Raw genomic sequence first — 16,005 nt, forward strand, 5'->3', positions numbered from 1 at the left:
GAATCTTCAGACTTTTAAAAGTCACACAACACTTTCTTTAAAAGCAGCCTCACATGGTGGCCCTAATAAAACAAGCAAAAGCTGCCTTCTTCAGGGAAGTGGGTTGAGGGATGGGGCCAGGGGAGGGTGTCGCTCAGCCCCGCAGAGCTCAGTCGAAACTCAGCATGTTAAAGAAAATGCTCTTTGCTATGGAATGGTGAGCGGATGAGCATACTGTTAGAAATGGCATGTAAGACTAAGTCCTTTGGAGCACTGAGGCAGCTTCTCTTAAGACAAGTCCTTAAAATCTTCAGATTACTGCCCTGGCCGGTTGGCTCAGTGGTAGAGCATCGGCCTGGCGTTCAGGGGTCCCGGGTTCGATTCCTGGCCAGGGCACACAGGAGAGGCACCCATCTGCTTCTCCACCCCTCCCCTTCTCCTTCCTCTCTGTCTCTCTCTTCCCCTCCCGCAGCGAGGCTCCATTGGAGCAAGGATGGCCTGGGCGCTGGGGATGGCTCCTTGGCCTCTGCCCCAGGCGCTAGAGTGGCTCTGATTGAGACAGAGTGAAGCCCCGGAGAGGCAGAGCATCGCCCCCTGGTGGGCAGAGCGTCACCCCCTGGTAGGCGTGCCGGGTGGATCCTGGTCGGGCGCATGCGGGAGTTTGTCTGACTGTCTCTCCCTGTTTCCAGCTTCAGAAAAATGCAAAAAACCCAAAAACAAAACCAAATAAAAAAACCCCTTCAGATTATTTATTTATTTATTTATTTATTTTCGCTTCTCAAATGTTAAGGTGCATACAGATCGCCTGGGACTTGAATTTTTGATTCTGATTCAGGAGATCTGGGTTGGGCCCCGGAGCTGGCATTTCTCAGAGCTCCCAGGTCCTGCCATGCTGCCGCTCACTCGAGACTCTCTGGTTAGCTTCCAGTCTCAGCTCCCAATTCTATGTTTTGTTTGGATCCTGGCTGTGTGTCCTCCATCTGCAGCTTCAGTGCAGTCTCTGGGCTTGCCCTGACCCCTGGGCCCTTGACCCCTGACCTCTAAGGTGATGACAGTGCTTGGGATCTGTCCCCAGCTGTCTTGAGCACCTTTCTTCACCCCATTCTGCACAGCACCTGCAGCTTGTGAACATCCTCCGGTTCAACTCCTCTGTACTCCTGCTGCGATGCCGGAGAAATTTCCCTAAAGCTCAGTCATTTAATATAGATCCACACTCCCTTATCTGCAATTCGAAAATCCCCAAAGTTCTGAAATCCTGAAGCTTTTTGTAAATTTGTGCCAAACCCACTGACATGAACTGATATAAGGCTATTTATAATCCTTATTTATCCTACTTTACATGACTATCCATACATGGTTCTATAGACTTAATGTTTGATTATGAGGGTGAACCAGGCCTCCCTGGGATATTAGGCCTATGGTATATGTATCATATCATCTTTCTAAAATCAGAAAATTTGTGTATTTTGTCTTTTTTTTTTTTTGTATTTTTCTGAAGCTGGAAATGGGGAGAGACAGTCAGACAGACTCCCGCATGCGCCCGACCAGGATCCACCAGGCACGCCCACCAGGGAGTGACGCTCTGCCCCTCCAGGGCGTTGCTCTGTTGCGACCAGAGCCACTCTAGTGCCTGGGGCAGAGGCCAAGGAGCCATCCCCAGCACCCAGGCCATCTTTGCTCCAATGGAGCCTCGCTGCTGGAGGGGAAGAGAGAGACAGAGAGGAAGGAGAGAGGGAGGGGTGGAGAAGCAGATGGGCACCTCTCCTGTGTGCTCTGGCCGGGAATCAAACCCGGGACTTCCACACGCCAGGCCGATGCTCCACCACTGAGCCAACTGGCCAGGGCCAAATTTGTGTATTTTGAAAAAACAACAGGCCCCCAGAGTCTCAGACAATGGAATGTGGATCTATTTGAAAAACGTTTTATTTTTATTTTTTTACATCAAAAAGGATTGATTAAAATGACTTAACCAGAGTATTTGAGGTTGCCTAGTCTTTCTAAGTAAAAAATGTGGGGTAACAATGAGTACATTGTGCTAGAATCTGAATTCTAATAGCCAAGGAGGAAACACGCGACAGAGGGATACCCCGGCTCTGACAGTCACATTGCTGAGAGGAGCAAAGGCACCTTCACACACAGCCCCACCCTGATGTCAGGGGCAGGACAAGCCCTGGAGCTCTGAACACAGGAAGACGGTGACCAGTTCTTTTCCAGGTGTCCCAACAATCTAGAAGGAGGTGCGGCTTCCCCACAGTCACACAGTTCTGCGTGAGTGAAATCTCAGCCCAGTGTTCAACTGTTCTGTTTGCTATCATCCAGACTTCATGGTCAGTTTGCCTCCGTCTTAATTCAGTAACATGTGCCTTGAAAGTTTCATTTCCAAGGAATGTAAGGAAAGGGAGAAAAGCAAGGGGCCCCTGGTTTCGGGAACAGCAGATGGCTGTTTTCATTGGATTAGACTGGGGGACCATCAGCGATAGCTACACCTGACCCAGAAGTCAGTATCTCTTAGGTCCACAGTGCTTGATAGTGCTGTTCATTTTCTTAATTTATATAAAAAAGGAAACATGAAATGTGAGAAAATTATAAATATTTAAACTAACATTTTCTAATAATTTTTAATAATCTAATTCTAATCGTTACGATTCTGCACCCAATTTTAATGTGTGGGTTTTTTCTTCCATACTGCAAAACAATTCTCTGTGACTCCCACTGGGTGTCCTGCAGTTGACCTCAACTCTGACGCCATCTACCTGGTGACAGAAGCAATCTCACAGGTTAAGATCCATTCCTTGAAGATTGCTTCCCATCCCCATCCCCATCCCCAACTGCAAGTCCAGTTGGTCACTTGTGCTTCCTTTTGGAGTTCCATTAATTTGTCAGAGCAATTCACAGAACTCAGAGAAACATTTTATTTACTAGATTACTGGTTTATTACAAAAGGATGTAACTCAGGAACACCCCATGGAAGAGATGCAGAAGGCAAAATACGGAGGTGAGGAGTTCCCTGAGCTCTCCAGCAACGTCACTCTCCCTTGTCTCTATGTGTTCACCAACCCAGAACCTCTCAGAGATCTCCTTTCAGGTTTTTATGCAGGCTTCATTACATAGGCACTGCTGATGAAATAATTGGCCATTGGCTTTCTATTTAATTTTTTTCTTTTCCTTTTAGTGAAAGGAGGGGAGATAGTGAGAAAGACTCCCTGACTAGGATCCACCTGACAACCCTATCTGGGGCCGATGCTCAAACTGAGCTATTTTTAGCACCTGAGGCTGACACTTGGATCAACTGAGCCACTGGCTACAGAAGGGGAAGAGGGAAAGAAGCTGGATAGGGAAGGGAAAAGAAGCAGATGGTTGTTCCTACTGTGTGCCATGACTGGGAATCAAACTCAGGATGTCCAAATGTTGGGAGGATGCTCTAGCCACTGAGCCAACTCGCCAAGGCTGGACTTTATTTTTTAATGAGAATGAAATTTTATTAGTAAAATAAGAATGGTGCAGAATATTCTTAATATATGTTAGGGTTTTCTAGAGAAACAACCAAAGCATATATTTTATATATTAACTCATTGGTTAATAAAGCTTACCTACATGGGGGGGGGGGTAATCTGCTTTACTCAGAGTTCACTGATTTAAATGTAAATGTCATCCACAAAAATGTACCTTAACAGAAACATCTAGAATAATGTTTGATCAAACATCTGGGTACTGTGGCTTAGCCAAATTAGTTGACATATAAAATTAACCACCACAATGTGCTAGCAAAGTCTGGGACTACTTGATGAATTACTACTCTACTGAATATATTTTACTAAATTTTCCTTGTGCACCCCTCAGTTCAGTGATGTCACAGTCAACAAAAGCATTGTGGTTATTTCCTTTTCAGAAAAGTCAGAAATAAACTTTGATTATTGAAAGAATGGATTTGCTTCTAAAACTAATTGTTTTTGTAGATTTGCTGGATTTTATTTTTATTTTCAATTACAGTTGACATTCAATATTGTTTTAGATTAGTTATGACTGTACAGCATAGTGCTTGGATGATTATATAATTTACAAAGTAATCCCCCAATAATTTTAGTACCCACCTTGCACCATACATAGTTATAATATTATTGACTGTATTCCCTATGCTGTGCTTTACATCCCTGTGACTATTTTGTAACTACCCACCTGATACTTCTGAGTCCCTTCTCCCTTTCCACCCAGCCCTCTCACCCCCTCCCATCTGGCAACCCTCAGTTTTTTTCTCTATCAGTCTTTTTCTGTTGTGTTTATTTATTTTGCCCTTTGTTAACACATATAAGTGAAATACTATGATTTTTATCTTTCTCTGACATTTCATTTAGTTAAAACCACAATAAGATATCACCACCTCACATCTGTCAGAATGACTATCATCAATAATTCAACAAACAGTTGTTGGTGAAAATGTGAAGAAAAGGACACCCTTGTGCACTGTTGGTGGGAATGCAGATTGGTACAGTCACTATGGAAAACAGTATGGACGTTCCTCAAAGAATTAAAAAAAGAACTATTTATGACCCAGCCATTCCACTTCTGGGTATATATCTGAAGAAAGCCAAAACACTAATTCGAAAATATATATGTACCACTCTGTTCACTGCAGCATTATTTACAGTAGGGAAGATTTGGAAGCAACCCAAGTGCCCATCAATAGACAGTTGGATAAAGAAGATGTGGTATAGATATACAATGAAATGTTACAAATAAAATTTTAACATTTGCAACAACATGGATGGGCCTAGAGCAGGGGTCCCCAAACTACAGTCCGCGGGCCACATGTGGCCCCCTGAGGCCATTTATCTGGCCCCCGCCGCACTTCCGGAAGGGGCACTTCTTTCATTGGTGGTCAGTAAGAGGAGCACAGATGTCACTCACGTATAGTACTACTTCCAGTGACGTGGGACGCACGCGTCAGGGCTCCAGAAGCACGTCATATCACTTGTTACAGCTAGCAGTGACAAATATGGAACCGGACATTGACCATCTCATTAGCTAAAAGCAGGCCCATAGTTCCCATTGAAATACTGGTCAGGTTGTTGATTTAAATTTACTTGTTCCTTATTTTAAATATTGTATTTATTCCCATTTTGTTTTTTTACTTTAAAACAAGATATGTGCAGTGTGCATAGGGATTTGTTCATAGTTTTTTTTATAGTCTGGCCCTCCAACGGTCTGAGGGACAGTGAACTGGCCCCCTGTGTAAAAAGTTTGGGGACTCCTGGCCTAGAGTGTATTATACTAAGTGAAATAAGCTATTGGCTTTTCTTTTTTTTTTTTTTTTACAGAGACAGAGAGTCAGAGAGGGATAGACAGACAGGAACAGAGAGATGAGAAGCATCAATCATTAGTTTTTTCATTGCGCATTGTGTCACCTTAGTTGTTCATTGATTGCTTTCTCATGTGTGCCTTGACTGCGAGCCTTCAGCAGATCGAGTAACCCCTTGCTTGAGCCAGCGACTTTAGGTCCAAGTTGGTGAGTTTTTGCTCAAATCAGATGAGCCCGCGCTCAAGCTGGCGATCTCAGGGTCTCGAACCTGGGTCCTCAGCGTCACAGTCCAACGCTCTATCCACTGTGCCACCGCCTGGTCAGGCGCTATTGGCTTTTGAACACAATGACCAAGCCTCCTCCTCTCCCGAAGAGATTGAGTATAAGACTTAAAGTTCTAACTCTCAATCACATGGTTGTGTCCCCTGGCAACCAGTCCCCATCCCTAGGTGCCTTCCAAAAGTCACCTCACTAACATAACAAAAGACACCTAAATTGTGATCATCACTTATGAAATTCCAAAGGTTTTAGGAGCTCTGTGCCAAGAACTGGGACAAAGAACAAATACATATTCCTTATTATAAATAATAGTATCAAAATAATAATAATTTAATTTTAATTATTTGAAACAATTTTTAATAATTGACCTAGCTATGGCTAAATTAGTGGACTCTTTCTTTTATCATGAGTTAGTAGTAGATTTTATTGTATTCTAAACTATTTTAATAAATTAAATTCATTTAATTAAATAATTTAATTTATTAACTAAAATTAATTTATTACATGCCAAATATTTGACATTTTAAAAAAAAGCCATTTATTTATTAATGAGCTAATGACACAATTGCACTTATTATTAAATTTCAAGTTAGAGCTCTTCTCTTAACTCCTCTTTTTCCTTCTGATGAATGAAATACATACTCATTGTAAGAAAATATGAAAAGTATGCTGAGAAAAGTCTGGCTCTATCCCCCCCAAAAAAACCAGCTATCAAGAACCTAGGGCTCTTGCAGACCAAGTGTTACAAGCTCAGATATTTAGGGGGAAAAGGCAAGTCATAGAAATAAGAGTAGCCGCTGCGTGGAAGGAGGTAGGAGTGGTCAGGAGGGCGTCCTCTCAGGGGTGCTGAAGCTCAGTGCTAGCTGATGCCTGATGGGTTCTGTTTTTTCAAGAGAAGTCAGAAATCCAAATTCTCATGTAAGATCTCCTGATTTAAAAAAATTTTAAGCAATCAACTCAACTGATATTTATAAGTTCTGTTGGGCTTGTTAGAGCATCCAACTTGTCTCCTAACAGGTTTAGACCAGAGAATTCAAGAGATGGGACCCAACTATGGAATTTCAGTTTGGCTTTCTCCTATTTTTTTCTGTCCCGAATCCTGAACTTCGGAGGGTTCTCCACTGGGGACCAGGGCTTGCCCTTAATCGTCCCACTGCTGGGGTTCAGAGTCATCTCACTGAATCCCCCACTGCTTCAGGTACTTGCACTGGAGTTCTGCACTGTGCGGCTCACACTGCAGGTTCTTTCGGAATGGCAGACAGACTGCATGAATGACTGCAGTTCTTCACTCCTCCTTGCAGTCATGGCCTTTGCAGTTTCCGCTAGCTAGAGTGGCGTGTATCGCTCATCTCCTTGAACCCCGGAAGGCCCTGTGTTTTGCTTTGCTCAGCTCAATGAGCCAGAGCGGCAGTATGCAGCTGTGAGCCTAGACCTCAAAAGGCTTGTGTGCTCCTGCTGTCCCTGCTGGAAGCTTACTCAGGCATCATATGAAGAAGTTCAGGCTAGCCGCTGGAGGAGGAGACACATGACCTGGTTAAACCTCTATCACTTCAACTGACAATCAGATATGAAAGTCAAGCTATTATGAAACCAGTCAGCTCCTAGCTAAACACAGGTTTGAGCGAGCCTACTGAGATCGGCTGAGCCTGGCCCTGATGGAAAGAACTGCCTCGCTAACTCATAGACTCATGAGCTTAGTAAATGGTTATTGTTTTATGTCATTGAGTTTTTCAGTTGTTTTGTTAGCAGTATCGTGGCAATAACTAATTGATACAGTGGGAGAATTTAGACATATCATATATGGTCCAGTTTCATAAAGAATTCATTATTTAATCCAGCTGCCCCTATCTTCTCATTACTGTGGCTTCAAAACACATTTTGGGGACAAATCACCATGGAATAGATCTTTACAAGAAACTTGATTTTGTAGGATATGCCTTTAAGTTTTGTCTATATTACAATAGCACACATGAGCTTGCCTGGATCTTAAATTTATAAGGTATATTTTTAGAAAATGGGTGAAAAAGAAGAAAAAAGTCTAATTTAATCTCCAGTTTTAAGGCAGATAGTTATACTCCAGTATTAATAAATAAGAGCATTAACAGACTTGCTTTCATTATAGGCTGAGATCTCCTAATTGACTAGCCAGGCTCAATTTTGAGTTTCTTAGTGACCTTGGTTTTCAAACAACGTTGCCACTCATCACATTGCTGTTCCATAAGAAGGACCAGCCATACAGTCGAGTTCAAATGTGTTCAGCCCTGTCTGACTAGATTGTCAAAGGTTTTTGCACTTGGGATGCTACTGTGCCTCTGACATTCTTTTCAACTGTCTTAAGAAGTAAAGCAGGGATTTCAAAGTTGCCATTTTGATCACTGGTCAGGGCACACACAGGAACAGCTCATTGTTCCTGACACTCTCTCTCTCTCTCTCTCTCTCTCTTTCTTCTCTATTCCCCTTCCTCCTCTCTCTCACTAAAATCAATAAATCTGGTGTGAATGAGTTAACATTAGACATAAAAAAAGCAGGGATTTGATTTAGTGAAGCAAAGGTTTTTAGAGGTAGAAATATAAGTGAAGATGAAAGAGGAAGGAGGAAGCAATGTTGCTCATGAAGGTTAGTTTATAAACAGGAAAAAAAAAACACACCTCAATTTAATGTCAATGTGGCATAAATGTAAAATAGGCCAGGTTGCTGAGTGACTAAAGAGATGTCATCAAAGCCAATTTTTCTATGGAAAAATTGAAGGCAGAGAATAATAAGCTATAGTGGGATAGATAAGAAAGACAGAACTACTACAACTTAAACAAAATGTGACAGAGAATGCACAGACAGTGCAATTTGACCTCCCGGTCCTACTCAAGTCATTTTACCCAATGAAGTGTACTAAAGACCTTAATACAAAAAGTGAAGTAAAGTAAAATAAAATGAAAATGAAGCAGGCTCTGGCCAGGTGGCTCAGTAGATAGGCTATCCCCCTGAAGCACTGAGGTCACGGATTCGATGCCCGGTCAATGCACATATGAGAAGCAACCAGAGCACACAACTAAATGAAACTAAGTGGAACAACAAGGTGATGCCTCTCTCTCTCTCTCTCTCTCTCTCTCTCTCTCTTTCTCTCTCTCCGTTCTTCCCTCTGTGTGTGTGTCTCTCTCTTAAATCAATGGATGGAAAAATTAAAATAAAGCAATAAAAATCTTAGTAGAAAACCTAGGTATGAACATGATGAGGTATAGAGACTTAACTAAGGAAGACAAAAAAAAAAAAAAAGGAAGCTACAAAGGAAAATTTTATTAGATATATTTATCTAAATAAAAATAATTCTTTTGGTAAAAACTTAAAACAAATATTTTCCCATTGATTTGACAGAGAGAGAAGTATCAACTCATTGTTCCCCTTCGTTGTTGCTGCAGTTGGGCACTCAGTGGTTGCTTCCTGTATGCACCCTGCCAGGGACTGACCCTGAGGACTTCAGCACTCTACTTTATCCACTGAACCGCCTGGCAAGGACCTAGCACAACACCTTTGAAAAGGACAGGATATTGCTAAAAAATGTTTTTTAAAGGAGTAAAAACATCAAGTGGGAAACGAATATTTTCCACCGTTAGGGGATAATCTGACGATGCCCGTAAGAAGGGAGATGAACATAGCTTTGACCCAGCACGCCACATTGGGGAAGCTGGCCCAGACAAATAAAGCACTGACATCCAAGGGGGGGAGCACTCCAGCAGACCTACTGCAGCATTGTCTGTAGGGGTGAAAAGCAGAATCCAAACAAAATAACAGCAACATCAACAACCAATACTCTGAAAACAACCTTAATTATGATCATTTTAACCTCATGCCAAATGTACATTAACATTGTCTGTCACTATAATTTTTTGGTGACACATTTGAAAATAAATTTCATATATCATGACATTGCACCCATAGAGACTGTACCACACATCTAAAAATAAGAACACTTTCCTATATTATGACAATAACTTAATCATTCTAAGCAAATTAATAATAATTTCTTAATGCCTTAATGTCGTCTAACAGCCATCCGTGTCCAAATTTCCCCAATATTACCCCCTCTCAAATTTTAAAGCATATTTTTTGGACCACTATTCCAAGTTCGTGTATTGCATTTGGTTGTTGTGTCTTTCTCGTTTTTCTCACTTGAATTATTTATTGCTTCTCATTCTTGTATGAGCTGAATTATTTGAAGTTCCTGTTCAATTTTTTGTATAGAATTGCCCACATTCTGAATTTGTCTGGTGTTTTCTTTATGAGTCATTTATGTTAGTCCTGGAAACCCTGCATTTCCTGTACTAGAAGTAGAACAGTAGGGCTGTTTAGATGGAGGTTAAAACATTTGTTGGGACAAGAAATGTCAATAGGTATCCTTTGATTTATCTCACATTGCAATGTATCACGGGAACATGGTGCCAGTGTCTCATTAGCAGAGATTCTAAGTTTGACCACTTGGCAAAACATGGTAAAAAAACAGATCTCAACTTTGTCAAATATTTTTCTTTTTGCAATTGGCAATTATTCTGTGGGGTAAAACTCTGGACCCATATAGATATGTATTTTCTTAGCACCCTTTCATGAAATTGATGATTCTTGTCTACCTCAATGGTGGTCAATGAAAAATTTCTCATTCTTTCTTATGTAGCTGAGTATTCTTCCATAAAGATGAGCTTTTCCTTATCATATGGACATGAACTTGAGTTCTTCCTAGAAAAGTAGGGTAAGCATTTCTTTTCCTCCAATTACAAATTAATTTTTTTGTGTAAGGACTTGGGCAATAATTATTTCAAAAGATGGCAAATGAGTTTCCTTTTTCTTCTCTCTCTCTCTGAAAATCACTATAGACAATATGATTTTATTTTATTTAGTGCTTTTTAAAAATCAGTGACAGTCGTTATTCATGTTTGAGGTCAACCTGTCCCATGTACCTTTCAAGGCAGAGGCATCTGGGTCCTTTTGATATGTCCCCGTTAGTTTTTTAGCACTTGCCTGCTACTCTGAGGATAACAAGATCCCTCAGATCCCTCTTGTACTTTCTCTACCTCAAACCTGGAATCAAATATTTTTCTAAAGAGGCATTAGTGGAGAAGGAATTCATAAACCAAGCTCTGGGTGTTGGAAGGGCTTTCTGCTATAGGACTGTGATTGCATTTAGGCCATCTTAAGTGGAGAGTTAGGACATATATTTTGAAAATATTAGTACAATTTTTTTTAATTTATTTACTGATTTGAGAGAGAGAGGAAGGGGGAGAGAAAGAGAGAGATAGAAACATCAATCTGTTTATGTATGGGTCCTGACCAGGGATCAAACCAGCAACCTCTGCCTATTTGGAAGATGTCTAACCAACTCAGCTCTCCAGCTAAGGCAAAATATTTGTACATATTAATATTCCAAATTTGAATCTCACTGTATAGAATTTTTATCTCTGTGATTTTATCATTAATTTTGTATAGTTTTGTTACTGGTAACATTAACATATTCACTTGTTTTACATTGCAAACTAGTTCTATATAGAAACAGTTTCAGTCTTATAACCTATCAATAAAATAACCATGTGAAGCTTAAGACTTTTTTAAGGTTCCTTTTTTCATAGACTATATCTCACTAAGGATGCACAATGATACTACTCTGCTAAAGTTCACTACAAATACTTATCTTCTCTGTATCGTTAGGTTGCCTTTAATATCCACATAGGGTCATTTGTTTCTGTTTGTTTTCACATTAAACATTTTGTACTATTTCACTTACTTTTTTCTTTCTCTGGGAGCATCTTGTATTTTTAAAAATGTAATTCCTCACGATATTTAACCCTTTTAAAAATATCTCTGACCTTTGAAAAATGGGGATGGTACTATGCTACCATAATTATCTTGCTCAAAATAGTTTTAAATTCACTGCTAAATATCAGGGAGCATTATAAGAATAACAAGCAAGCAAAATAACAACAAAAACATCAATAAACCTTAGAGTTTCTATAAAATAAAATACAAGGCTTCCACTGAGTGAAACATAATATAGCCACTACATGTAAACCAATGGTTGTAAAAACAAAGGAAAAATGATATTGCTATGATAAATTAAGAAAATCTACATATAGTTGTCTATGCACTGTGGTTATAACTGTGAGAATACTTTCTAAGAATACAGAATTGCTTTAAAAGGAAATACTAAAATATAAATTGTATTAAATGATAAGAATTTTAATTTTTTTCTATTTCTCATTTTGATGGTAATGTGGTTATATTATTTTTAGCATGAAAATAGTATTCTAAAGTAAAAACAAAATCTAATATATATATATTTAATGTGAAACACTGCGTATGGGCTAGAGCAGTGGTCCTCAACCTTTTTTGGGCCACGGACCGGTTTAATGTCAGAAAATATTTTCACAGACCAGCCTTTAGGGTGAGATGGATAAATGTATCACATGACTGAGACAATCATGAAGAGTGAGTCTTAGACGGATGTAACAGAGGGAATCTGGTCATTTTTAAAAAATAAAACATTGTTCAGACTTAAATATAAATAAAACGGAAATAATATAAATTATTTATTCTTTCTCTGTGGACCAGTACCAAATGGCCCACGGACTGGTACTGGTCCACGGCCCGGGGGGTGGGGACCACTGGGCTAGAGTACAGAAGAAAAGTTTATGAAGAATTACCACAGGGACTATGGTATTTTAACTTCAACACCATCAATTAGCTAAGAGGTTATTAATAACAATGGGAAAAACATGAAAAAGCATGAAAAGCCTCATCTTATTTTTAGAATAATCTCATGATTTTTTTACTTCAACCAAGAACAGAAATGACAGGATCATATAAAAATTGCAGAGCGAGATGAGTCAGGTTACCAAAGGATTATTGGAAAACAGCACGTGGGAAGCTGGGACTACATTATATATTTCAACCATTTCCGGTTCTGTGTTTTTTTTTTTTCTTCTAAATGTCCTTAGAATAAATTGCAATGGGAGTTTGAGTCAGAATGGTTGCATGCAATCTGTCCACGACTCTGTACAAGGAAATGCTGAGTAAGACAACCATATACATTTATTTAAATGTACAGCTGGGTTCTTACATGAGAAAAGGAAATCCCTAAATTACAGGAATGACAAAGGAATGCCAAGCTAAAAAGCCCATGGGTGGCAGAGTAGTAGATTTTCCATCTTGGCCAGTGGGTTTTAATGTCCTAAAACAGTGGGGAAAATGCCCGGGAAGTTTGGGTGTTGGAGTGCTAAGCCAGACATCCCTGCAGAAAGCCAAGTGTACCCACAATTGGAATGGGGGCTACGAACTCTCAATCCATAATCTTGGAGACAAGGAAGCTAGTGAGTCATGAGGCCCTTTGGAGGAAAATGTCAGCAACAAGGGGTCAGAAACCCAAACCAGCAACATGAATGACTGCAGGTTCCAAATTCACATTACCCTTGTAAATCCAGTGTCAATAAAACAAAGCCAACACTGTTCAAAAATTGATAAAACCCATGGACTTCCAGCAGAGGCAAAGTAAATTCAGATTGTTTGGATTTTCTGTAACCCAAGGCAGGAGTGAAACCTATAGATAAACAATTCCCACTGAACACAAACTCAAAGTTCAAATTACAAACCACTCAAGTGAAATGCAGCATTTGTTCAACCTTATAATTCAAGGTTGTCAATGGTCACTGAAATATAAGGAAAATGAGTAAAATGGTGATTAGTGTATTTCTAGGGAAAAATAAGGAATACTCCAGATCTAAACAGAAATAATTTGGATAGGGATACCAGGGTAGAAAAATACAGTTAACTTACAATGGATATACATTTCTGATGCTTTTAACCAAGTGCATGCCTATAATTTTTGGCAGACATTTCCTAAATAAACATATTTAAAAATGATGTTAAAATTAATTTTTATTTTTTCAACAAATACCAACTAGCCTGTTGCAAAGGGCTAGGAAGGCAATCACAAACTAAACTATTGCCATAGATTTACACAAGTGGAACACTTATTGAGGGATTAATAAGATTATCTCTCTGCATAGAATGCTTGCATTTTACCAAAAACAACCTTGGCAGCTTATTTAACCCCTTGGAATTTAAATGATCTCATACATAAAATGGGGATAATACAAATAGATAGCCTGACCTGGTTGCGGTGCAGTGGATAGAGCATCAACCTGGGATGCTGAGGACCCAGATTAGAGATGCTAAGGACCCAGATTAGAAACCTTGAGGTCATCAGCTTGAGCATGGTATCATAGTCATGACCCCATGGTCACTGTCTTGAAGTCCAAGGTCACTGGCTTGAGCTCAATGTCACTGACTTGAGCAAGGAGTCACTAGCTCTGCTGGAGCCCCCTCCACCACCACAACCCACCCCTGTTCAAGGCACATATAAGAAAGCCATCAATGAACAACTAAAGTTCCACAACTATGAAGCTGATGCTTCTAATCTCTCCTCTTTCCTGTCTTTCTGTCCATCTCTCTTTCTTGCTTAAAAAATGGGGGGGGGGGGAACAGGTTGTTAAAAGGTTTAAATTAGATCATGCATGTTAATTAATTAGCATATTGTGCTTTCTTATTAATTAATTTTGTATAATTTATTTCTAACGAGAGGGGGAAAAAAGAATTTGCAGTTGAAAACATCTGGAACCCTGTCTACTAAATGAGCTTTGTTCTTTCTAATTATACCATTTCAGTCATTATTTGGTCCGTGTAACACAATTATGGTACTTGTTAGATCTCTCTTTTTGGGTTGCAGGCTGAATTGTTGGTGATTTTGAAGTTATTTATCAACAAATATTATCCTTGAACACTCTGATTGGTGCGAGGCTCTGTGTTTGATGCTGCAGAGAATGAAACACTTAGACTCCTTCCAGGATGCCAAGCGATGTGCTTTTTAAATATTACTTCGGATCAAAAGCCAAATGCATTCTGACATAGTTCTTGTGTGTAAACTCCTCCATACATCCATACACTCCATGAAACTACCCATGGAGGAGATGTGCTCTTTTTTTTTTTTTTTTGTATTTTTTTGAAGTTGGAAAAGGGGAGGCAGTCAGACAGACTCCTGCATGCGCCTGACCGGGATCCACCCGGCATGCCCACCAGGGGGCGATGCTCTGCCTCTCTGGGGCGTCGCTCTGTTGCAACCAGAGCCATTCTAGCGCCTGAGGCAGAGGCCATAGAGCCATCCTCAGTGCCCGGGCCAACTTTGCTCCAATGGAGCCTTGGCTGCAGGAGGGGAAGAGAGAGACAGAGAGGAAAGAGAGGAGGAGGGGTGGAGAAGTAGATGGGTGCTCTGGAGATGTGCTCTCTTAATACAATAAAGAACATAGATTTCTGTGACTTTCTCCCTGGTCCCATTTCCATCCCTTCTTCGCAGTCCTTTCCCTAATACACCTCCCTTGAAATGCTGTAGTTTCCTTATGTAACCCATAATTATAACAACTATGTTTCTTACAATGTATTTCAAAATTTCTTTTGTAATTATCTTACAGTTGTTTAGCAATCACTATAGAAACCTTTGAAAAGAAAGGGACATTACAATTTTGTAATCAACCCTTGCAGAAGTTAATGGTATTGGAAAGAGGTTTTAGAAATTATAGTCAGATGACGTCAGAGTAATGGCACGGTAGGAAGTGATACCGATAAATCTCCCCCCAAACTCAACAAGATCTTCAACCAGAAACAGAAAATCCTATCCTTGGAGCCTCCAGATGTTTTGCAATATACCCGAAGGTATGGTCGAGCGAAAAATTGGCTAAATATATAATCAAACCCCGAAGGAAATAGGGAGTAAGAAATGCTCCGCCTTCCTCACTAACCTAAATAGGGCTGCTTTCACTGGGAACTGAGAATATAGAAACTGAGGCAGGCAAAGGGGGTGAATAGATCCAGGCTGTGGCACAAACGGCCGAACCAGGCTGTGGCACGGAGATCCAAGCCGAGGAAAAACTGTGCCTGTGGCAACCCAGTCAATACAAGCTAACACTCACACCAAACCCAGACAAAGAAAGACAAGTGGGGCAGCCATTTTCCCCGATCTCCTGGTCTGCATACGCAGATAGTGGGCGAGAGATTCCTCCAAGTGCCTCAGCAGTGGACGCTCGTGTTACCCCACAGAGAGGCAGAGTCAGGGGCCTTGGTGTGAAAACAGAATCTCCGGGCCACCCCTGCATCCTGAAAAAGCCACACACGGGTAGGGAGCGAGAGCCAATTCCAACGCTGGAACTTTTCCTTGTGGGCGGGGGTTTCACTCAGAGTGTGAGACTGCTGGCCTGATATCCTGGTCTGCACGCAGATAGTGAGCAAGAGTTTCCTCCAAGCACCCCAGGAGTGGGCGCCCGCCCGTGTTACCGGACAGAGTGGCAGAGCCAGAGGTCTTTGAGAGGGCAGAAGCCTCGACCAGGAAGAGGGAGAGAAAAGAAAAAGCAAAAAGATAACCT

General features: G+C 40.6%; 1 protein-coding gene across 2 annotated transcripts in view; it reads right to left on the reverse strand.

Moving 5' to 3' along the window:
• PLCB1 (phospholipase C beta 1) overlaps positions 1 to 16,005 on the reverse strand; it is a 686,820-nt gene that overhangs the window by 4,000 nt on the left and 666,815 nt on the right. The gene's annotated exons all lie outside the window — the stretch shown is intronic.

This window comes from Saccopteryx leptura, chromosome 5 (genome assembly GCF_036850995.1).
Source record: "Saccopteryx leptura isolate mSacLep1 chromosome 5, mSacLep1_pri_phased_curated, whole genome shotgun sequence".
NCBI lineage: Eukaryota > Metazoa > Chordata > Mammalia > Chiroptera > Emballonuridae > Saccopteryx > Saccopteryx leptura.